The sequence below is a fragment of the Mus musculus genome, chromosome X, assembly GCF_000001635.26.
Source record: "Mus musculus strain C57BL/6J chromosome X, GRCm38.p6 C57BL/6J".
Classification (NCBI taxonomy): domain Eukaryota; kingdom Metazoa; phylum Chordata; class Mammalia; order Rodentia; family Muridae; genus Mus; species Mus musculus.
Genome location: NC_000086.7, coordinates 26,734,541 through 26,758,763, shown reverse-complemented (window position 1 = coordinate 26,758,763; position 24,223 = coordinate 26,734,541). Strand labels below are relative to the sequence as shown.

General features: G+C 36.9%; 1 pseudogene; it reads left to right on the top strand.

Annotated features, from left to right (window-relative positions):
• The first annotated feature begins 2,544 nt into the window (after positions 1 to 2,544).
• Positions 2,545 to 23,699, top strand: Gm6113 (annotated as a pseudogene).
• Positions 23,700 to 24,223: the final 524 nt, after the last annotated feature.

Sequence of the window (24,223 nt, the reverse complement as noted above, 5' to 3'; positions counted from 1 at the left end):
TAGCATTTGGAATGTAAATGAAAAAAAATCTAGTAAAAAAATCGAAAAAAAAAAAAAAAACAAAGAAAAGGAATACACCCCACAAGGGAGTTGTACAAGGCATGAAATAGGACAAAAGGAGTTATAGAGAAATATGCAAATTAAAAAATATCAGTGGATTTGTGTGTGTGTGTGTGTGTGTGTGTGTGTGTGTGTGTGTGTGTGTGTGTGTTTTAGGTCAACATAAATTTAAACACACCAGATGCATGCCTGGTACCTGAAGGGGCCATAGGAGTGCAAATAAGTGCACAAAACAGTGGTTGGGAAAATGACTCATCTGTTAAAATCACCTGTTCTATGCAGATGACCGGGCACAAAACACCCACTTCGTGGCTCACAATTTATGCACAACTAAAGTTTCAGAGAATCAGTGCACACTTCCAGCCTCTGTAGGCAACAGAGGCATAAGTGAGAGTGAGGGCCAGAAGGGTCTAGCACGTTCTTATAATCAAGGTCAGTACTAGGAAGGTGGAGACAGGAAGGTACCAGGGGATATAGGGGATCTGGATGCTCCCTTCTGATCTCTTAGGACAGAATAAACTCTTGTGGTGTGCGTATGTACATTCAGAAAGAGTCCACACACATTCAATGTTACGCACATGAATGAATACAAACCAAAATTGCATGCAAGAGCCTCTACAGTTGAAATAAAGTAGTGCCGTTTGCAGTGTTTCATATGTTTCACGTTTGTTCAAGTTTTTCAAGTATGTAAGGGCTTATAAACCTAGAAATTGTCTTAAAGTCAGTAGTAGCTCATTCCTACCTCCTGAAAACTCCCTTTGAAGCAATGGTGCCTGGTACTCCATGTAAGCATGAGCAGGATATATTCAGCCAACCAGCAAAGACCTGATTTCTCCAGCTTGCATCACAAAGGGTCTTCAGAATCCTCAGTCCAGGCATCTCTGCTGACAATGGTTTTTTACCATTGAGGAGCTGAGCACGGAAGGTTGCAGTTGTGAAGGTGTTCACCTCTGAGATAACCTGTAAGTGATAATCGGCTCTGCTCAGGGTTGTTGGACAGTTAATCGAGGTGTGACAGGGTGGGCCATTTCAGGCCCAGGTGGCCACTAGGTGAGGAAATGCCTCATGATCGCCATTTCCTATGGCTTCTGATTGTTAACTGATATGGTGGAGGACCATATTCATGACAGAGGATTGAACAGGTCAGGGCCTTAGAAGATTATGAACCCTTGGAGGACACAATCATGGGGCTTTGGGATAGGATCAGAGAGCTGGCTGCAGGATTGAGGGTCGGGGGAGCATGGGGCTGTGAGTGAGGAGCCTTGGCGCTTGTCCTGTGTGCTGTAAGGAGCCTTAGGGTCCAACTTGGCGCTTGTCCTGTGTGCTGTCCGGGATCCATTAGAAACACACTGAGGATTCCTCCCTCTTCATTGTCTTCTCTAAGGTGTGTTCCTTTGGTATAGACTGTATGGACACTTTAGAGAGGGGAGTGGCGTAGGAAGAATGAATGAAAAGAAGAAGAGGAGTCTTTACAAGAGATTAATAAGTAATCTGGGAAGGAGTCTGAACAGGGATCCTCCTGTCTAATCGCCCATGTATTGGGATTAAAGACTTGGACCACCAAGTTCAGCTTTTTCTCTCAGTTTTAGTTCTGTAGGATGGGATCTTCCTTTGTAGCTCAGGCTGGTCTGGCTTGGGCTGGCCTTTAACTTACAATCTTCAGATGTTTGAAATCCTCATCTTCCCCCATTCCCAAATTTCTCCAATATAAGGATTTTCTGTGTGGGTAGTGGTGGTGAGTGTTTGTTGTATACTGAGCATTGGGTCTTCTTGACATGAATATATAGTTACCATGTTCATCATCTTTCTGGATAGTACTATGAATTTACTTTAAAACAGATATACTGAAAATCGGAATTGCTGATGTTTTGTTTAAAAAGAATCGTTGGGAGATAGGACCAAAATTCAGTTGCCTAAAGTTTAAATGCAAACACATTTTGCTCATCATTTTTGGTGAGAAAGGGAGGACTCACGTATTAAAGGCTGGCCTGTTTTTGCCTTTTTTAAACTGAGAAATGGCAGATTGTTAACTTGGGTTCTAAAGAAGGATTTAAAATAAGTAAGTTAAAGAAGATTTTAAAACAAAGTTGGGAGGGAGAGGGACATGATAAATGGGATACATGAAGGAAATTGTAAGGGGAAGCATATATATATATATGTGTGTGTGTGTGTGTATGTGTATATATGCATATACATATACACATACACATACATATACACATACACATACACACACACATACACATATGCATGTGTGACCATATTGAATATGTATGCAAAAATATCTGATAAAGACAAATTATTAAAAATATAAGTGTTAAAAAACAAAAGAAATAATCTTTCAATGAGCTAAGATAATTATTTGACTTTTTGACATTTTTAACTATTTACATGATACCTTTGGATTTAGATAACTACTTTTTTTTTCTTTTTTTTTTTTCTTTTTTTTTTAATTAAGAAGACAACTGAGCACTTAAGAGAAAAATGTCTATTAAGAAACTGTGGGTGATACCAAAGGATGGTTACTTATTACTTCTTGACTTTGATTCAGATGAAGAAGAAGAGCAGGCTCATTCTGAAGGTATCCAGTCTTCAGTATTGATTGTGTCCTGCAGTTCATTAGACTTTTCCCAACTCGCCTGCAATGGAAGAAGTTTTCATATACTTCATTTCTAATTTTACCTATATCTATATATTCCTATACCTGAGTTTTAGCAGTGCATATACCTACTCTTGGCACTGTAGACACAATATGTTGAGAAACAATAACTTGCTATGATTTTACCCCAGAAAAAGACCTGAACGGTGTTCCTATATGTTAGCAAAACATGAATTTATTTCATAAAACCTTCAAATAAATTATTTCATTCCTTTTTTCTATTATATATTTTCTTTATTTACATTTCAAATATTATCCCCTTTTCTATTTCCCCTCTGCAAATCCCCTCTCCTCTCACCTCTCCACCTGCCCGCAACACACCCACCCCCAATTCCTGGCCCAGGCATTCCTTAATACTGGGACATAGGACCTTTACAATACCAAGGGTCTCTCCTCCCGTTGATGACATACTAGGCCATCCTCTCCTACATATGCAGGTGGAGCCATAAGTCCTACCATCTGTTTTATTTGATTGGTACTTTAGTCCCAGGGAACTCTGGGGGTACTGGTTAGTTCATATTGTTCATCCTCCTATGGGGCTGCAAACCCCTTATGATCCTTGGGTACTTTCTCTAGCTCCATCATTGGCGACCCTGTGCTCAGTACAATGAATGTCTGTGAGCATTCACTTCTGTATTTGTCAGGCACTGACAGATCCTCTCAAGAGACAGCTATATCAGTCTCCTGTCCCCAAGCTCTTGTTGGCATCTGCCATAGTGTCTGGGTTTGTTGGTTATTTATTGGATTGATCCCTGAGTGAGGCAGTCTCTGGATTCATTCAGTCTCAGCTGCAAACTTTGTCTCTATAACAACTTCCATGGACATTTTGTTTCCCATTCTAAGAAGGAATGACGTATCCACACTTTGGTCTTCCTTCTTCTTGAGTTCCATGGGTTTTGCAGATTGTATCATGGTTATTCTGAGCTTCTGGGATAATATCCACTTATCAGTGAATGCATATCATGTGTGTTCTTTTGTGATTGGGTTATCTCCCTTAGGAAGATTTCATCCAGATCCATCCATTTGTCTAAGAATTTCATGAATTCATTGTTTTTAATAGCTGTGTAGTATTTCATTATGCAAATGTACCACATTTTCTGTATCCATTCCACTGAAGAGGGACATCTGGGTTGTTTTCAGCTTCTTGCTATTATAAATAAGGATGCTATGAACATAGTGAAGCATGTCATTATTACAAGTTGGAATATCTTCTGAGAATATGCCCAGGAGGAGTATTGCTGGATCTTCCAGTAGAACTATGTCCAATTTTCTGAGGAAACACCAGACTGACTTCCAGAGTGGTTTTACCAGCTTGCAATCTCACCAGCAATGGAGGAGTGTTCCTATTTCACCACATTCTCGCCAGCATCTGCTGTCATCTGAGTTTTAGATCTGAGCCATTCTGGCTGGTATGAGGTGGGATCTCAGGTTTATTTTGACATGCACTTCCCTGATAATTAAGGATGATGAACATTTTTTAGGTGCTTCTCAGCCATTCGGTTTTCCTTAGTTGAGAATTCTTTGTTTATCTCTGTCCCCATTTTTTAATGGGGTTATTTGATTTTCTGGAGTCCAGATTCTTGAGCTCTTTACATATATTGGATATTAGTCCCCATCTGATTTAGGATTGGTAAAGATTTTTTTCCCATCTATTGGTTGCTGTTTTGTCCTATTGACAGTGTCCTTTGACTTATAGAAGCTTTGCAATTTTATAAGATCACATTTGTCTATTCTTAATCTTACAGCACAAGCCATTGCTGTTCTGTTCAGGAATTTTTCCCTTGTGCCCATGTCTTCGAAGCTCTTCCCCACTTCCTCCTCTATAAGTTTCAGTGTCTCTGGTTTTATGTGGAGTTCCTTGATCTACCTAGACTTGAGCATTGTACAAGGAGATGAAAATAGATCAATTTGCATTCTTCTACATGCTAACTGCCAATTGAGCCAGCACCATTTGTTGAAAATGTTGTCTTTTTTTCCACTGGATGGTTTTTGCTCCTTTGTCAATGATCAAGTGACAATAGGTGTGTGGGTTCATTTCTGTGTCTTCAGTTCTATTCCATTTATCTACCTGTCTATCAGTATACCTGTACCATCTAGTTTTTATCAGAATTGCTGTATAGTACAGCTTGAGGTCAGGCACTGTGATTCCAGGAGAGATTCTTTTATTGTTGAGAATAGTTTTTGTATCCTAGGTTTTGTTCTTATTCCAGATGAATTTGCAAATAGCCCTTTCTAACTCAGTTAAGAATTGTGTTGGAATTTTCATGGGGATTGCATTAAATCTGTAGATTGCTTTCGGCAAGAAAGCCATTTTTACTATATTAATCCTGCCAATCCATGAGCATGGGAGATCTTTCCATCTTCTGAGATTTTCTTTGATTTTTCTTCAGAGACTTGACATTTTTATCATACAGATCCTTCTTTCACTTACTCAGTTAGAGTCACACCAACGTATTTTATATTATTTGTGACTATTGTGAAGGGTGTTGTTTCCCTAAGTTCTTTTCCATCCTGTTTATTCTTTTTGTAGAGAAAGGCCACTGCTATGTTTGAGTTAATTTTGTATTCAGCTACTGCACTGAAGCTGTGTATCAGATTTAGGATTTCTCTGGTGTAATTTTTGGGGTCACTTATATATACTATCATATCTTCTGGAAATGGTGATATTTTGCCTTCTTCCTTTCCAATTTGTATTCATTTGTTCTCTTTTTGTTGTCTAATTGCTCTGACTAGGACTTCAAGTACTATGTTGAATAGGTAGGGAGAAAGTGGGCAGCCTTTTTTAGTCCCTGATTTTAGTGGGATTGCCTCCAGTTTCTCACCATTTAGTTTGATGTTGGCTACTGGTTTACTGTCTATTGTTTTAATTTTGTTTAGGTATGGGCTTTGAATTCCTGATCTATCCTGGACTTTTACTATGAATGGGTGCTGAATTTTGTCAAAGGTTTTCTCAGGATCTAATGAAATGATCATGTGATTTTTGTCTTTGAGTTTGTTTCTATAGTGTATTAAGATGATGGATTTCTGTATATTAAACCATCCCTCATCACAGGGATCAAGTGTACTTGATCATGATGGATGATCATTTTTATGTATTCTTGGATTCAGTTCGCAAGGCTATTATTGAATATTTTTGCATCAATTTTCATAAGGGAAATTGGTCTGAAGTTTCCTTTCTTCATTGGATCTTTGTATGGTTTGAGTATAATTGTAATTCTGGCTTCATAGAACAAATTGAATAATGTTCCTTCTCTTTAGATTTTGCATAATGGTTTGAAGAGTATTGGTATTAGGTCTTCATGAAGATCTGATAGAATTCTGTACTAAACCCATCAGATCCTGGGTTTTTTTTGTTTGGGAGACTATTAATGACTGCTTCTATTTCTTTAGGTGTTATGGGAGTATTTCTAGGGTTTATCTGATCCTGAATTATATTTGGTACCTGATATCTGTCTAGAAATGTGTCCATTTCATCCAGATTTTCCAGTTTTGTTGAGTATAGGTTTTTGTAGTAGGATCTGATGATTTTTTGGATTTCCTAAGTTTCTGTTGTTATGTCTCCCTTTTCATTTCTGGTTTTGTTAATTAGGATGATGTCTCGGTTTCCTTTAGTGAGTCTGGCTAAGGGTTTACCTATCATGTTGATTTTCTCAAACAACCAGCTCCTGGTTTGGTTGATTCTTTGTATAGTTCCTTTGTTTCCAATTGGTTGATTTCATTCCTGAGTTTGATTGTTTCCTGCCTTCTATTCCTCTTGTGAGAATTTGCTTCCTTTTGTTCTAGAGCTTTTAGTTGTGCTGTCAAGCTGCTCCTGCATCCTCTATCCTGTTTCTTTTTAGAGGCATTCAGAGCTGTGAATTTTTCTCTTATTACTGTTTTCATTGTGTACCATATGTCTGGTTATGTTGTAGCTTCATTTTCATTAAACTCTAAAAAGTCTTTAATTTCCTTCTTTATTCCTTCCTTGACCAAGTTATCATTGAGTAGGTTGTTGTTCACCTTCTACATATATGTGGATTTTCTATTATTTATATTATTATTGAAGATCAGCATTAGTCTGTGGTGATCTGATAGGATGCATGGGATTATTTCAATATTTTTATATCTGTTGAGGCATGTTTTGTTACTGATTATATGGTCAGTTTTGGAGAAGGCCTCATGAGGTACTGAGAAGAAGGGATATCCTTTCGATTTAGGATACAGTGTTCTATAGATATCAACTAAATCCATTTGTTTCATAACTCCTGTTGGTTTCACTGTGTCTGTTTTTAGTTTTTGTTTCCAGGATGTGTCCATTGATGAGAGAGGGGTGTGTCTTCCACTATTATAGTGTGCAGTGCAATGTGTATTTTGAGGTTTACTAAAGTTTCTTTTATGAATGTGGCTGCCCTTGCATTTGGAGCATAGATGTTCAGAATTGGGAGTTCCTCTTGGTAAATTTAATTTTGATGAATATGAAGTGTTCCTCCTTGTCTTTTTTGATGACTTTGGGTTGAAAGTCAATTTTATTTGATATTAGAATGCCTACTCCAGCCTGTTTCTTGTGACCATCTGCTTGGAAAATTGTTTTCTAGCCTTTTACTCTGAGGTAATATCTGTCTTTGTCTGTGAGGTTTGTTTCTTGTATGAAACAAAATGTTGGGTCATGCTTACACATTAAGTCTTTTAGTCTATGTCTTTTTATTGTGGATTTGAGTCCACTGATATTAAGAGATATTAAGGAAAAGCCGTTGTTGGTTCCTGTTATATTTGTTTTTAGAGATGGAATTTTGTTCATGTGGCCATCTTCTTTTGGGTTTGCTGCAAGATTACTTTCTTGCTTTTTCTAGAATGTAATTTCCCTCCTTGTTTTGGTGTTTTCCCTTCATTATCCTTTGAAGGGCATGATTTGTTGGAAGATATTGTGTAATTTTGGTTTTGTCATAGAATACCTTGGTTTCGCCATCTATGGTAAAAGAGTGTTACTGTGTATAGTAGCCTTGGCTGGCATTTGTGCTCTCTTAGGGTCTGTATGACAACTGTCCTGGATCATCTGGCTTTCATAGTCTCTGGGGAGAAGTTAGGTGAAATTCTGATAGGTCTGCCTTTATATGTTACTTGAACTGTTTTCCCTTACTGCTTTTAATATTCTCTTTTTTGTGTGCATTTGGTGTATTGATTATTATGTGATGGCAGGAATGTCTTTTCTGGTCTAAAGTATTTGGGGATCTGTAGGCTTCTTTTATGTTCATGGGCATCTCTTTCTTTAGGTTAGGGAAGTTTTCTTCTATAATTATGTTGAAGATATTCACTGGCCCTTTAAGTCGGAAATCTTACTTCTCATCTATACCTATTATCCTTAAGTTTTGTTTTCTCCTTGTGTCCTCAATATCCTTGATGTAATTATTTCATTTATAAAAGCTGTTTGAAAAACTCACCTGGGCAGTTTTTCCAGAGAAATGCAAATTGAAAATACTTTATTAACTATTACTTATATAGCATACTTTCAAATGTTTCCATTTTCTATTGTCAATATAGTAAAGAGGCCAGCATTTGGCAAACATGAGAATATGCTGCCTCACGTAGAAGCAGGTGAAGATATAAGGTAATATTTTCAATTTTTCCCAGTTCAATAGAGTACTTCAAAAGTAGTGTTTGTGATCCCTTCACTGGAGGAGTAGATTCAGGAAAGTCAACAATTCATGGTCAGATGCAGCTATATATTGAGTTCAAGCCCAGCTTGGGGTCCTTAAGTCCTTGTCATCACAAACACATAGCAACTAGGACAATATACCCACCTGCATGGGATCTTCCCAGATATACACACAAACAAAAGGAGAAACATAATAAAAATAAGAGGGGGACCATCTGGGAAGAAGAAGGGTCTCAGCAAGTGTGGGAGAGTTATGAATAAACTACTGTGGGGTGTAAATATATGAATTGTTAAAAGTAAATAATTCAGGTTCACTTTGGTTGTCTGCCATGTATTTTATATGCATATGACATTTGTTCCAAACCAAACATTATATATTTATTCTAAATAATTAAAAGAAGTTCCTGTGTAAAGTTTTGTGTGTGCTAGGCAAATGCTCTACCAGTCCACTATATTTCTGGCTTTAAAATTTTATTGTACTTTCTTCACAGAGATGAACAAGACAGCATGTTGGATAAATCTGGAGGTAGGAGTTTTTGGAGATATTTGCCTGTTGTTTGAAGAGGACAGAAGAGGGCACCAGATCTCTATAAACCCTATAGCATAGGAGGATAATTTTAGGTTTCACAGTAATTGTAGTTTTCTTTAAAACACGTACAGATGACTACTCACCCAACATTCAGAAACAAAGATTAGCTGAAGGTGTACCTCAGTGGTACAGCACCATGTAAAAGCTATGAGTTTCATCTTCAGTGGTGAAAAAAAACAAAACAAAACAAAACCCAACCAACACATGAAATTAACAAAACACCTACCAAACAAACAAAACACAGTAATAAGCCTCACAAATGAAATGTTAGTTTTTCCAGTTTGCCCAATTAACTGTAAAGTGAGCAAGAAATGCAATTGGCTATTATAAGGAAACAAACAAAACCAGCATTAAGCATTTTAGGAACCTAAATTTAGGCATGATTAGAGAAATACACCCCCCCCCAAAAAAAAAGACAGTGGCTACAGCAATATAACAAATCTTGCAGAGGGGCTAGAATTATGGCTCACTTGGTAAAGTGCTTTCCTTGAAAATATATGGACTTAAGGTGGGGGCCTAGAATCCACTTTAAAAATGCAGGCTGCAGTCCATTCCTGAGTAGGTAGAGATAGCTAGCTGGCTAGCCAGGCTAGTGAAGTTAGTGAGCTGCAGATTCAGAGAGACCCTGTCTCTGAAGATTTAAGTTGGGTCAGGCAGTGGTGGCGCATGCCATTAATCCCAGCGTTTCGGAGGCAGAAGCAGGGGGATTTCTATGTTTGAGGCAACCCTGTTCTACAGGTTGAGTTCCAGAACAACCAGGGCTATACAGAGAAACCCTGTCTGGAAAAACAAACAAACAAAAAATGTAAGTTGGAATATGATTGAGGATACAGCCTTCTTCTGCACACATATACTGAAATGTATACACATCATTTTTGCTGAATCTCTTTTTATGATTTACAGAATCCTTTAAAATTATGTTTTTTTTTTCTTTTTCTGGAAATAGACAATATTAGGAAAGTGTCATATTTCTATAATCTCCACTGTATATTAAAAATAAACATCTATCGCGAGAAATGATCCAGCATACCTTAAAACACACACAGGACAGGGATGGAAAGATAGCTTTCAAATTAAGACCACTTGTTGCTCAAAAACCAAGGTTTAGTTCCTAGGACCCATATAATGGCTCACAACCATTTGTAATTCTAGATCCAGGGGAATTGGCATCCTATTCTAGTTTCTATGAGCACCAGACATGCATGTTGAACAAATACAAACATGCAAAAGCACGTTAGTTAAATAAATAAAACAAATCCGAAATACACATAACAGCCCCTTCAACTGAAACAAAGTAGGAGAGTCTTCTTTGGGGTTCATTTTATTTTAACTTTCAAGTTAGTATTGCAAACTTGGAAAATGGAAAGCTTCTGGGTAGTAGTGGCAGCTAAAATACTACCTCTTTTTTGCTGCTTGGATGACAGATGACTGATAGAGCCTCTCTCACTTTTGTAAGCATGTGCAAACACGGCCAGTCAGCAAGGGGCTTGGCTGAGATTGTTTTCCAGCTGCCCAAACCCTGTTACCCAGTATGCTTTGTGGTGGCCACGAAGCTGAGTTCTTGAGGAAGGGAAGTTTCTTGAGGAAGCATGGTAGGGGGAAGTCTCTGTGGAGGTAGTCAGTGACCTGTTGAAAGATGGTTAATAATGGTTCAGGTGGGGGTCCGGGTGGGGTGAAGGTGGCGGGGCAGAGGTGTTACTTCCAGAGTAAGGAGAGGAGGTGACCCTCCCTGGACTCCGGATAGCACTGCTGCTGGGTTCACAATCGACTTTACCCACTTAGACCTCTGCGGTGAAAAACGGAGAACTTCACTAAGGGCAGGAGTTTGAAAAGCCTAGCATCTAGCAGAAAGCAGGAAGGCCAGGGAATTGGAGACCCCGAAAGTCTTCCTTGGGCCTGGGGATGTGAAGTGTGAGTAAACTGGAGGTCAGTTAGTGGCAGAAACAGACTAGAACCTTTTCTGTGCTGCTGCTACCCGACAGAAATTCATTAAAAACAAACTGAAGACGAGTCTTCATTTTCTACCTGGTTTTGAAAGGCCAGATTGCAGAAATTTGTATATATAGGATCCAAACGGTCTCAAAATCCCGAGGCTCCTCTCAGCCTCTGAAGTGCTGGGACTTCAGACATACTTCAGGCCAGGCTGTATTTATTTATGTGTTGTTTTGGTTTAGGGAAGTAAGCTCTAACTCTGTATCTCAGGAGTGTCTGAAACCTCATGTGCAGCTTGAACTGGCCTTGAAACTGAAGTCCTCAGCCTTACAAATGTACTGGGGCCTGAGGAAACATGCTTGTTTTATTTTTTATTTTTAAAATTTGTGGGGTTTTTTCATAGTTGAAGATTGAACCCAGAGCTTCTTGCTGTAGCAGTGAAATATATGTCCAGCCAGACAGAACTTTATAATTTAGATTTGTATTTCGATGAAAAAGATTGAGGAGCTTGGTTGTGATAATAGCAACTATGATTTTATTTGGAGATTGAGATGCAGACACATTTGTTCTAACTCATCAAAAACCTTACAGGAATGGGACCAACATGCAGATTCTCCTATGTTTAGATATAAACCCACTTGAAGTCACAGTTAAAGCCATCATAGTGTGTGTGTGTGTGTGTGTGTGTGTGTGTGTGTGTGTAAGAGAGAGAGAGAGAGAGAGAGAGAGAGAGAGAGAGAGAGAGAGAGAGAGAGAGAGAGAGAGAGAGAGAGTTTTAAACTAAAAAATAACAAACTCTTATTCTTTTATAGTAAGGAAGACCAAGATACTTCATTCAACTTAAATAATTCTTTTTTAAAATGTGTACATATTATATTGTGTTCCATGTTTAAATACTAAAGTCTTTAGTATTAAATCAGAGGGTAATAGAAATATGGTTTTATCTTTAAACCCTTCATGCAATTATGAAGTGCTGTTTTTGTAAAAATCATTCCTTAATGTTATTTTAAATTTCAATTTTATTAGTTTAATTGATTTTTTTTTATTCAAATGGCTTGAGAAATTTTCTTTTTTTTATTTTAAATCAGAAAACATAAGTTTCTCAGTGGAATGGCAGCGTTTTGCACGTTCTGTAGAGACACCAATGGAAAACTGGAATATGTTAAGTGGTGAACAGCAAGTTAGGAATGCTTCAGAATTGGACCTTATGGAAGGTACCAGATATTTAATGATGGGCATTGATGTTACACTTCCTTTTTTCTCAGTTGTTCTTCTTAGGCTTGTAAAGGAGATCAAAAATCTCATATTGTATCTCTTTTCTTTAATCACAACATATAAATAAATAGCTTAAAACATATTTTTAGATGACAATTAGACATTACTTGATTTTGTTTAACTTCTAGGCAAATAATAGATCTGCTTTAAAACCTAATGTTGGCACTATGCCTGAATGATCACAAAGTATTTCATTAAAATTTGCAAAATAACATAATTGTTTTAATATCTTGTTTTATTACGAACCCAGTACAGAATCCAGTAACTCATGATGATGGGAATGCAAATCCTGAAGAAGAAGTTGGAGATACACGGTAATATGTTCAAACTTATTATTTCCTTCTTAGTTTAAGTACTTCCAGAAAAGTTTAATTGATTGTATAGCAAGTAATCTATATTAATAATTGGAATATGATATATACTATAAACAATATTTCTATACGATTAATCCTTAATTTGAATGGTTTTCTTGCAGGGTGTAATGTTGTGGGTCAAACTCTCATCGTCCTGCTTGTAGGACTAAAGCTGAGCCATCAAACTGTATCCCCAGCATCCTTACTTTTTAAAGCTTTAATTACTTCACAGATCTCCAGTACAAAATATACTGGGAAATTTTGAAGGTACATTTTTGGATATATAATTTGTTTAAAACTATATAGTATTAACATAATTTATATATTAGGAAATATTGATTAATATACTATATGACATCTTAATGACCTATTCCTATTTATATGTAGTATTTTGTGAATATTTTTATTTTATTTTAATTTATTTATTATTCGATATTATCTTTATTTTCATTTCAAATAATAGCCCTTTCCTGGTTTCACCCCTTAAACTCCCTATTCCATTACCCCTCCCTTTGCTTCTATGAGGGTATTATCCCACCCACACACTCCCACTTCCCCACCCGGGCATTTGCCTACACTGGAGCATTAAACCTTCACAGGACCAAGCACCTCTCCTCCCACTGATGTCTGACAAGGCCATCCTCTGCTATATATGCACTGGAGCCATGGGAACCCCCTCTTCTGTTGATGGCTTAGTCCCTGGGTGCTCTGGGAGGTCTGGTTCGTTCATATTGTTGTTCTTCCTATAAGGTTGCAAACCCCTTCAAATCCTTCAGTCCTTCCTCTAACTCCTCCACTGGGAACCCTATGATCAGTCTGATGGTTGGCTGTGAGCATCAACCTCTGTTCTTGCCAAGCTCTGACAGAGCCTCTCAGGAGGAAGTCATATTAGGCTCCTGTCAGCAAGCACTTGTTGGCATCCACAATCGTGACTGGGTTTGGTGTCTGCATATGGGATGGATACACAGTTTGGGCAGACTCTAGATGGTCATTCCTTCAGACTCTGCTCTGTACTTTGTCTCCATGTTTCCTCCCAGGATTATTTTGTTCCCCATTCTAAGAAGGACTGAAACACGCACACTTTTGTCTTCCTTCTTCTTGAGCTTCATGTGGTCTGTGGATTACATTTTGGGTATTCTGAGATTTAGACTAATATCCACTTATCAGTGAGTGCATACCATGTTTGTTCTATTGGGATTGGGTTACCTCACACAGGATTATATATTTTAGATCCATCCATTTGCCTGTGAATTTCATGAAGTAATTGTATCTGTACCATTACCATACATTTTTATCATTATTTCTCTATAATACAGCTTGAGGTCGGGAATGATTCCCCCTGAAGTTTTTATTGTTGAGAATATTTTTTGATATACTAGATTTCTGTTATTCCAAATGATTTTTCAAATTGCTCTTTCTATCTCTATGAAGAATTGAGTTTGAATTTTGATGGAGATTGCATTGAATCTGTTGATTGCTTTTGGCAAGATGGCCATTTTTACTAAATTAATTGTGCCAATCTATGAGCATGGGAGATCTTTCCATCTTTTGAGATTTTCAATTTCTTTCTTCAGAGACTTGAAGTTCTTGTCATACAGATCTTTTGCTTGCTTGGTTCGAGTCACACCAATGTATTATAATTTGTGAGTATTGTGAAGGGTGTTGTATCCATAATTTCTTTTTCAGCCTGTTTATCCTTTGAGTAGAGGAAAGCTACTGATTTGCTTGAATTAATTTTATATCCAACAACTTTGCTGAATTTGTTTATCAGGTTTAGGAGTTCTCTGTTGGAATTTTGGGGGTCACTTACATATACTATCATATCATCTGCAAATAGTGATATTTTGAATTCTTCCTTTCCAATTTTTATCCCTTTGACCTCTTTTTGTTGTATAGTTGCTATGGATAGAACTTCTAGTACTATAAAATACTACTATATTATATACTACTGTGAATAGGTAGGAAGAGAGTGGTCTTGTCTTGTCTGATATTAGTGGGATTGCATCAAGTTTCTCTCCATTTATTTTGATGTTTAATACTGGTTTGCTGTATATTGCTTTTACTATGTTTAGGTATGGGCCTTGACTTCTTGATCTTTCCAAGAATTTTATCATGAAGGGTTGTTGAATTTTTGCAAATGATTTCTCAGCATCTAATGAGATAATACTGTTTTTTTTCCCTCAAGATTTTTTACATAGTGGATTATGCTGATGGATTTCCATATATTGAACCATCCCTGTACCCCTGGGATGAAGAACACTTGATCATGAAGGATGATCATATTAACTTGTTCTTGGATTGGGTTTACCAGAATTTTATTGAGTATTTTTGCATCAATATTCATAAGTGAAACTGGTCTCAAGTTCCCTTTCTTCATTTGGGTCTTTGTATGTTTTGGGTATAAGTGTAATTGTGGCTTCATAGAAAATTGAATAGTGTTCCTTCTCTTTTGATTTTGCATAAAAGTTTGAAGAGTATTGGTATTAGGTCTTCCTTGAAGGTCTGATAGAATTCTGTACTAAACCCATCTGATCCTGGGCTTTTATTTTTTGTGAGGGGGTTGGGAGCCTATTAATGACTGCTTCTATTTCTTTAGGGGTTATAGGAGTGTTTACAGGGTCTATTTGATCCTGATTTAAATTGGTACCTGATATCTGTCTAGACAGTTGTCCATTTCATCCAAATTTTCCAGTTTTGTTAAGTATAGGCTCTTATAGTAGGATCTGATAATTTTTTTTTTGGGGGGGGGGTTCCTAAGTTTCTGTTGTTATGTCTCTCTTTTCATTTCTGGTTTTGTTAATTTGGATACTGACTCTGTGCGCTCTCTTTAGTCTGGCTGAGGGTTTATCTATTTTGTTGATTTTTTCAAAGAACCAGCTCTTGGTTTGGTTGATTCTTTGTATAGTTCTTTTTGTTTCCACTTGTTTGATTTCAGCCCTGAGTTTGATTATTTCCTGCCTTCTACTCCTCTTGGGTGAATTTGCTTCCTTTTGTTCTTGAGCTTTTAACTGTGCTGCCAGGCTGCTAGTGTATGTTCTCTCCAGTTTCTTTTTTGGAGGCACTCAGAGCTATTAGTTTTTCTCTTAGGAATGCTTTCATTGTGTCCCATAAGTTTGGATATGTTGTAGCTTCATTTTCATTAAACTCTAAAAGTCTTTAATTTCTTCCATGACCGAGTTATCGTTGATTAGACTGATGTTCACCTACCACGTGTAAATATATGGGTTTTCTATTATTTATATTATTATTATTATTATTATTATTATTATTATTATTATTATTATTACTATTATTTGGGGGGTTAAGACAGGGTTTTTCTGTGTATCCCTGGCTGTCCTGGAACTCACTTTGTAGACCAGCCTGGCCTTGAACTCAGAAATCCACCTGCCTCTGTGTCCCGAGTGCTGAGATTAAAGGTATGTGCCCCCATGCCTGGCTTATTTATATTATTATTGAAGAGAGCCTTATTCCGTGGTGACTTGATAGGATGCATGGGATTATTTAAATATTTTATATCTGTTGAAGCCTGTTTTGTGACCCATTATATGGTCAGTATTGGAGAAGGCAACATGCGGTGTGGAGAAGAATGCACATTCTTTTGTTTTATGATAAAATGTTCTATGATATCTATAGATATAGATATCTGTTAAATCCATTTGTTTCATAACTTCTGTTAGTTTCACATTGTCTCTGTTTTGTTACTGTTTCCAGGATCTGTCCGTTGCTGAGAGTGGGGTGTTGAAGTTTCCCACTATTATTATGTAGGGTACAATATATACTTTGAGCTTTAGTAAAGTTTCATTTATGAATTTGGTTGCCCTTGCATTTGGAGCATAGATGTTCAGAATTGTGAGTTCATCTTTGTTGATTCACCCTTTGACAAGTATAGTGACTGTCCTTATCTTTAAAAAACAAAAACAAAAAAAAAAATAATAACAAAAAAAAACAATAACAAAAACCTTTTGGTTGTTAAGTTGATTTTATTCCATAGTAGAATGGCTATTCCATCTTGTTTCCTGGAAATATTTGCTTGCAAAGTTTTTTCCAGACTTTTCCTCTGAGGTAGTGTCTGTCTTTGTCACTAAGGAGGGTTTCCTGTATGCAGCAAAATCCTGGGTTCTGTTTATGTATCCAGTCTATTACTCTATGTCTTTTATTGGGGAATTGAATCCATTGCTATTAAGAAATATTAATGACCAGTGACTGTTGGTTGTTTCCTGTTACTTTTGTTGTTTGAGGTGGAATTATGTTTATATTGCTATCTTCTTTGGGGTTTGTTGAAAGAAGATTTCTTTCTTGATTTTTGTATGGTGTAGTGTTTCCCTCCTTGTATTGTAGTTTTCCATCTATTTTTTGAAGGTTTGGATCCGTGGAAAGATATTGTGTGAATTTGGTTTTATCATGGAATACTTTGGTTTCTCCAACTATGGTAATTGAGAGTTTTGCTGGGTATAGTAGCCTGGGCTGGCATTTGTGTTCTCTCAGGGTCTATATAACATCTGTCCAGAATCTTCTGGCTTTTATAGTCTCTGGTGAGAAGTCTGGTGTATTTCTAACAGGTGTGCCTTTTTATGTTATTTGACTTTTTCCCTTACTGCTTTTAATATTTTATCTTTAGTGCATTTGTTGTTCTGATTATTATGTGTCGGCAGGAATTTCTTTTCTGGTCCAGTTTATTTGGAGTTCTCTAGGCTTCTTGTATGTTCATGTGCATCTTTCTTTAGGTTTGGGAAGTTTTCTTCTATAATTTTGTTGAAGATATTTGCTGGCCCTTTGACTTGGGAATCTTCTCTCTCTTCTATACCTATTTTCCTTAGGTTTTGTCTTCTCATTGTGTCCTGGATTTCCTGGATGTTTAGGTTTAGGAGATTTTTGCATTTTGCATTTTTTTCACTGTTGTGTCAATGTTTTCTATGGTATCTTCTGTACCTGAGATTCTCTATTCTATCTCTTGTATTCTGTTGGAGATACTTGCATCTATGTCTCCTTGGTTTTCTTTCTCCAGGTTCATCTCTCTTTGTGAGTTTTTATTCTGTATTTCCATTTTTAGATCTAGATGGTATTTGTTCAATTCCTTCACCTGTTTGATTGTGTTTTCTTTAACTCTTTAAGGGATTTTTGTGTTTCCTCTTTAAGGTCTTCTAGCTGTTTTCCTGTATTTCTGTAATGGAACTATTTTTGTTCTTAAAGACCTCTATCATCATCATGAGATGTGATTTTGAATCTGAATCTTTCTTTTCCAATATGTTGAGGTATTCAAGACATACTCTGGTGGCCAAACTGGGTTATGATGATGCCGACTAGTCTTGGTTGCTATTGCTTATATTCTTGCACTTACCTCGTGCCATCTCATTTTCTTTGGTGCTACATTCCCTTGCTGTCTCTGTCTGGAGCCTGTCCCTCCTGTAATCCTAGTTGTGTCAGAACTCATAGGAGTCCAGCTGTCTCTGAGATCTTGGGATCCTGGGATCCTGATATTTTGGGGGTGTCTGAGCTCCTGGAAGTCATGCTGCCTCTTGGATCTTGAAATCCTGGTGTGACCAATCTCCTGAGATCCTGCTGTGTCAGAGCTCCTGGGGGTTAAACGTTTTCTTGGTGTTGCAAGATTTGGTGGGGTGCCAGAGCCCTAGGTTTTCTCTAGACACAGTTGCATACTGCAAGGAACCTGTGCCTCTGGCCGGGAGGATGATTTTATTTCCCTGGTTCTTGTGGGGGTCCCAGATACACAGGGTGTTGGGAAAGATGTTGTGCCCTCAGCTGTGCTCTTCTGTCAGAACTCCAGTGTTCCTGGGTGTGTCTGATCTCCTGGGAGTCGAGCTTCCTCTGTGATCCTGTGATCTTGGGCATTTCAGAATACCTGGGAGTCATGCTCCCTATGGGTGTTTTAAGAGTGGGTGCAGAGCCAGTACCCCAGGTCTGATCCAGGTGCAGTTTCAGACCAGAAGGAATCCATGCCACTGGCAGGGCAGGAGTTCCTGTGTCCCTGGATCCTTAGGGACTCAGTTACTCCTGATGTTGGGGCCATTCCTGTGATCCTGGTAGTGTTAGAGCACCTGGGATTTGAGCTTACTAGGGGTATTGTGGGACTAGGTCAGCACCCAAGATCTACTCATGACACGGACTCTTGCAAATATTTTTGATTTAGCATCATGGACTTATTTTTGCCTGTGGTACAGAAGTGAAAATGGTGCTTTTTCAACAGGTGTGACATTAATTAAACTTAATTTTTATTTTTTCGTATGTTTGTGTCTGTGGTGCATATATACACATGTGGAGGGCAGAGGAGGATGTTGGGTTTTGCTCTATTTCTTTCCACCTTATTCCCTTAAGACCTGCTCTTTCACTGAACATGCAGCTAGATAAGCAGCCAGCAAGTCCTAGCAATTCTCACTCTGCCTACCACAGTGCTGCTATTGTAGAAGCAACCATCCATGGTTAGTTTTCTAAATGGGTACTAGAATCAAACTTGCGAACCTCTTCCTTTCACATTAAACCCTATTTATTACTGAGGCATCTTCGTAACTGCATTGAAGGGATTTTTAGAGGAAAAAAATGATGTAAACTTTTCTACATTCCATGTATTCAAAGCTAAGTGATACGTATACAAAATTCTGTACATGCAACAGTTTTTTGTTTACTCAGTATTAATTTTATATTAAGTCAGTTTCTTTTCTAAAACTCCTGTGTGCTTTTCTTTATATGGCACAATGGAAAAATGAATTCTGTAATATAACCCTTATTACTTTTTTTTAAAATTTCATTTTATCGGTATGTTTATTTTGCTTGCATGTGTGTATGTACGCAGCTTGTATGTCTTGTACCTGAGGAGGCCAGATGAAGGCATTGAATTCCCTGGAACTGGAGTTATAGGTTGTGAGCAACCTTGTGGATGCTGGGAATCCATTCTCAGATCTCTGGAAGGGAACCAGTGCTCTTAACTGATGAATCATCTCACCAATCCCCTCACTGATTTTTATAAAATGAATTATGTAACTGAAAGTGAAAGACAAATTTACTAACCAGTGAGGGAATGAAACTCAGATCCCAAAGAATCTATTTTAAATTATATGTAATTGAATGTTGCATGAGCTTTCTTAGAGGACAATAATTTGTCTTTGATATATAGTCTCACTACGTATGTCAGGCTGGGTGGAATTTTCCTATGTAACATATGTTGTCCTTTACACTGGAAATCTCCTGCTAAGCTTCCTAGACTAGGATCATAGACCCAAAACGTCTTACATGGCTTAAGAAACAATGCTCTTAATACCTATTTTTCAGACATATTTGTGTATTAGTGTTAGTGTTTTGCTTACAGGTATATATGTGCACCACATATGTGCCTGTTGCCCATAGATATAAGATGATTATTTCAGAAACCTTGGACCTGGAGTCACATAAAGAGAAAACACATGGAAACTTATATCAAAGATTCTTTCAAAAAAAAAGCAACCAGAAATTAGAATGACTTTGGCAAACGAACAAATGGGAGAGGTAGAGTTGTTAGTTTGGTAGGGTCATAATTGTATCATTTAAAAAATTATATGTGGCTGAAGTTTAAAAAAAAATCCATTACTGAGCTTTTAGTAAAAATGTGTGTCTTTGATTTTGTCTAAGCAGTTAACCCTATAACTTCATGCCTTCAAGGAAACTAAATCTAATTCTTAGAAATCTGTGAAAATTTTTATTTTCTACTTTAAGTACCTGTTAATGAGATTTTAAAATTTGATTTACATTCATTGTGGAAACACAGAAGTCTTGCACAAAATATTAGAAATGTAATTTGCTGTTTACTATGTTTAACAATATGGAAAAAATCAATTACATATGCAGACAATTTGTATATTTTAATTGACTTATGTTTTTCACTAAGTTTTACCTGAATCAATATAGGAAAATAAATTAGACGTTATATTTGATAGAAAGTAATGAAAAAATACTTTGAAATACAATTAATTTTCTAAAATATGATATATATGTATTAAAACTTCTTTAATTTTTGAAAAGCTAAAACATAAAAGAAGACTTCTCTGATAATCTTTCAGGGAAAAAAACTATAATGATTTCCCATTAGATAATATTTTACTGCTCTTTTTCTTTTTATAGTATGAAATGGTCAATTTAATTTGTTTTGAGTGTTCTTTTTCATATTGGTATGAAATGTGACTGCTTTTATTACTGTGCTTTACAGAAAGAAGATCAACAACAAATTGTGTGAGCAGAAGTTTGATATGGATATACAGAAATTCAATGAAGAACAAGAAAAATCAGTGGTTAGTATCATAACTAACTTTATAATTAACCTAGTATAACTAAGTATCAAGTAGGAATGGAGAAACTAGCCTTGTGTTGGGCACATGAAACTAAATTAAGTTTCATTATCTATCTACCCCTGGTTCTGTTCTAGTCCTACTGAATTGTAAAGCAGAGAAGTATGGTCACATACTATATCAATGAAAACCACTAGGTATTTTCTGGTAGACCAGATTATAAATTTTCAAGAGGCAGACATTTGCTGAAAGATGAAGAGAGGATTACTAGTTTCTACAAAAGGAAGCACACTATGTCAGCCTCAGGTACAGTTGAAAGGAGAGAGAAAGCTTACTTACTGGTGTCATCTGGACTCTCTTGTTAATATTCGAAAGCCAACTCAAACTGGCAAATCAGTTCTTACAATCCTAAACGTAGTACAAATTTAGTAACAACAGTGGATGAAAACAACCTTTCTCAACAGCCCTGGCAGAATATTCCTGTGGAAGAATATCACCAAACTATTTTAGATCATCTCTCTATTACTGTACCAATGACTGTAGTCATCACATAGTTTCCAAGTAAGATCTGAGATGATGACCATATTAACTATTTTTTATTTCATTGGTTATTAGTTTGAGAAGTATTCAATTTGAAATGAACAGGAGATCCATTCCTGCCTGGGAAGGCATTGAGGAAGCCGCCATTATGAGTCAATTCTGGAAAGAGATAGGGACTAAAGATAAAAAGTAAATAAATACTCCAATTGAAGGCAATTTTTAAACCTTGAACCCTGGATGAAATTTCAAGGGGGAGTGATCATCCATGTAAATGAGGAGTCTAAAGACAGACTCCCAGAGTACTTCAATATTTGTAATTCTGCATGAGGTGGGGGTGGGGGGGTGAGAGGGAACCAGTAAGGGAAGAGAACAATTGGTACAAAGAAAACTACCATGAGTGAAGGAAAACATTTAAGGAAGAAAAGTTCACTAACTGTGTCATATGCTGCTAATGGGCCAAATAAAATAGATTTGCAGGGCTAGAAGATGGTTTATTTGGTAATCTTTCTCACTGTAGGCATGGAGACTGGAGTTTATATTCCCTGAGTAAGCATGCACGCAAACACCTCCACCAACAACACCACCACCAACAAAACAAACTAGCAAAACTAAAAACAAACCACCACAACAATAAAAGTTGGTGTGGTGGTGAGCATTTTAGAACCACCAAACTCAGATTCAGTTCAGAGATAAGAAGATTCCCAGAGCTTCCTAGCCACCAGTTGTAGCCTAATGGATGAGCTCTAGGTTCATTGAGACCCTGTCTCCCAAACAGTGGGATGCAACCAAAGAAGACACCCAATATTAATCCTTTGTCTCCATATGTATGCACGTGTACATTTTTTTAAAGGGAAACTTCACAAAGTGGAGGTCATTGTACTTAATCAGGATGATTTGAGTGGAAATGTGAGGTACAAAACTGATCACAGTGAATAAAGGACAAAATAGGAATGTAGTAGCCCAAGGAGAAAAGGTGTAAAGGGCTTGTCTTAATTTTTTTAAATGCAAATTACCATGGTTGTCTGCCAACATAAAGAATACAAAGAGAAATTTATATTACTACTTCCATGTGTTACTTGAGATTGGAACCTAGAGAAAACAAATCTACCACTAAACTTTGTCCCCAGACACCTTTTTACACTTTATTTTGAGGCAGGGTATCTTTAAGTGATCAAGACTATTCATGATCTTGTGATCATTCTAACTCAAACTTTATAAAATTTAGTTTTATAGGCATTACACTGACGACCAGCTAAAGTCATAAATTTAAAATAACAGTTACAAATGCTGAAACTCTTGACAATAGTTGAGAAAAGTGAAGATGTTGGACTTAGTAAAGAATAAGTATAAGGCATCCTTAAGAAGGGAAGAGAAAGTAGATGACATGGCACATACACCTTAGGTGGGGGCTAGATACAGAGATGAGGTAGTGAACCACCTTCTGGGATTACTTCTGCTGGTTAGAAAAAGGAGGCGACCATATGGTAAAAGCATTAACACTAGCTAGAGTTAAGCTTCCAGGGCTAGGATTTTACCAAGTTCATGTTTACATGGTGCATGCCTATAAACTTATTTACTTGAGAGGCTAAGGCCAGTCTCTGCAGCATAGCAAACACTTTCTCATAAAAAAAAAAGTTTTATTAACCCACAATTGGTAGTATAATTGTATTTCATGTCACTTAAAAATATAAGTATATTTAGTCATAATAGTTGTTAAAATGTTAAATCACTTGGAAAACTATTTCTTTTACGTTTCATATGGAATTATTTTTGCTCACGTAAACATTTTAGTATTGGAAATACATTAAGTGGTTGGTTGTTAGCCTATCATTCATGCTGCATGGCAGTAACAACAAAAATGAACAGAATTGTTACAGTAATGTTTTCCTTTTACATTTGTAGAACAATTATCAAAAAGAATAAGAAGCATTAAAACTGTCCGAATGTAGTCAGAGTCAGACCCTGGAAGCAATTGAAGACATGCATGAGAAGTCCATGGAGGTATGTTGCACATGGCCCATAAAATGTCCTTAGGAAACGAAATATGTTTTAGGAATCAAAAAGTTTAACTACTTGTTATTTTGAATTATTTCTTACTGAAGTGACTGATATTATCTATAAAATCCTAATGACTTTGTAGGAATTATTCAAGACATGAAATGATAAATTGGGAATTTGAACTCAGATGTACCTCATAGTTTATTAACACTATAATTATCCTGCTTAACTAAACATAGCACATATATACATCATTTGCACCGAATCTTCCATATTTGTATCCTTGGGAGTTTGTTTAGTAAGAAGTGCTTTTCTGTTTTAGGGTTTGATGAACATGGAGACCAACAACTACGATATGCTTTTTGATGTAGATGGTGAAGAGACATTATGAAGCATACTCTGAAGTACTCTTCTCCTTTCCCATCTTCAGACTAATGAAGCATACATATTTCTCACTTGCTGGTACATTTGTAACCAAATAAAAAATTCACTAACATTTTTGTCTCCTATGAAACAGAGTTTGAAAGGCTCTTTAATCCTTGTAATTCTGATGATTCTAAGAAGGAAGTTAACCCCCATGAAGTGATTACAAAGTTAACTAGGAGGTATACCTTTAGAGTCAAAATAGAACTCCTTTATTTTTAAACATCTTTAATCATTTTCTTGTTTAAGTGTAAGAGCCTCTTTATATTAACTTCCAAACAAAATCTAAATGAATAAGTGAGTGGCAAATAGTCCTTTGTACCGAAATTCCACACACTAATGTAGTGAATTATTTAAAATTTATTCCTTAATCTTTTTTTTAAAGTCCAGACTTTATCCCCCTCCTTGTCCACCCTCTGATTGTTCCACATCCCATACCTCCTTGCCTCATGCTCCCACACCCCCACTCCCCATCTCTAAGAGGATGTCCCC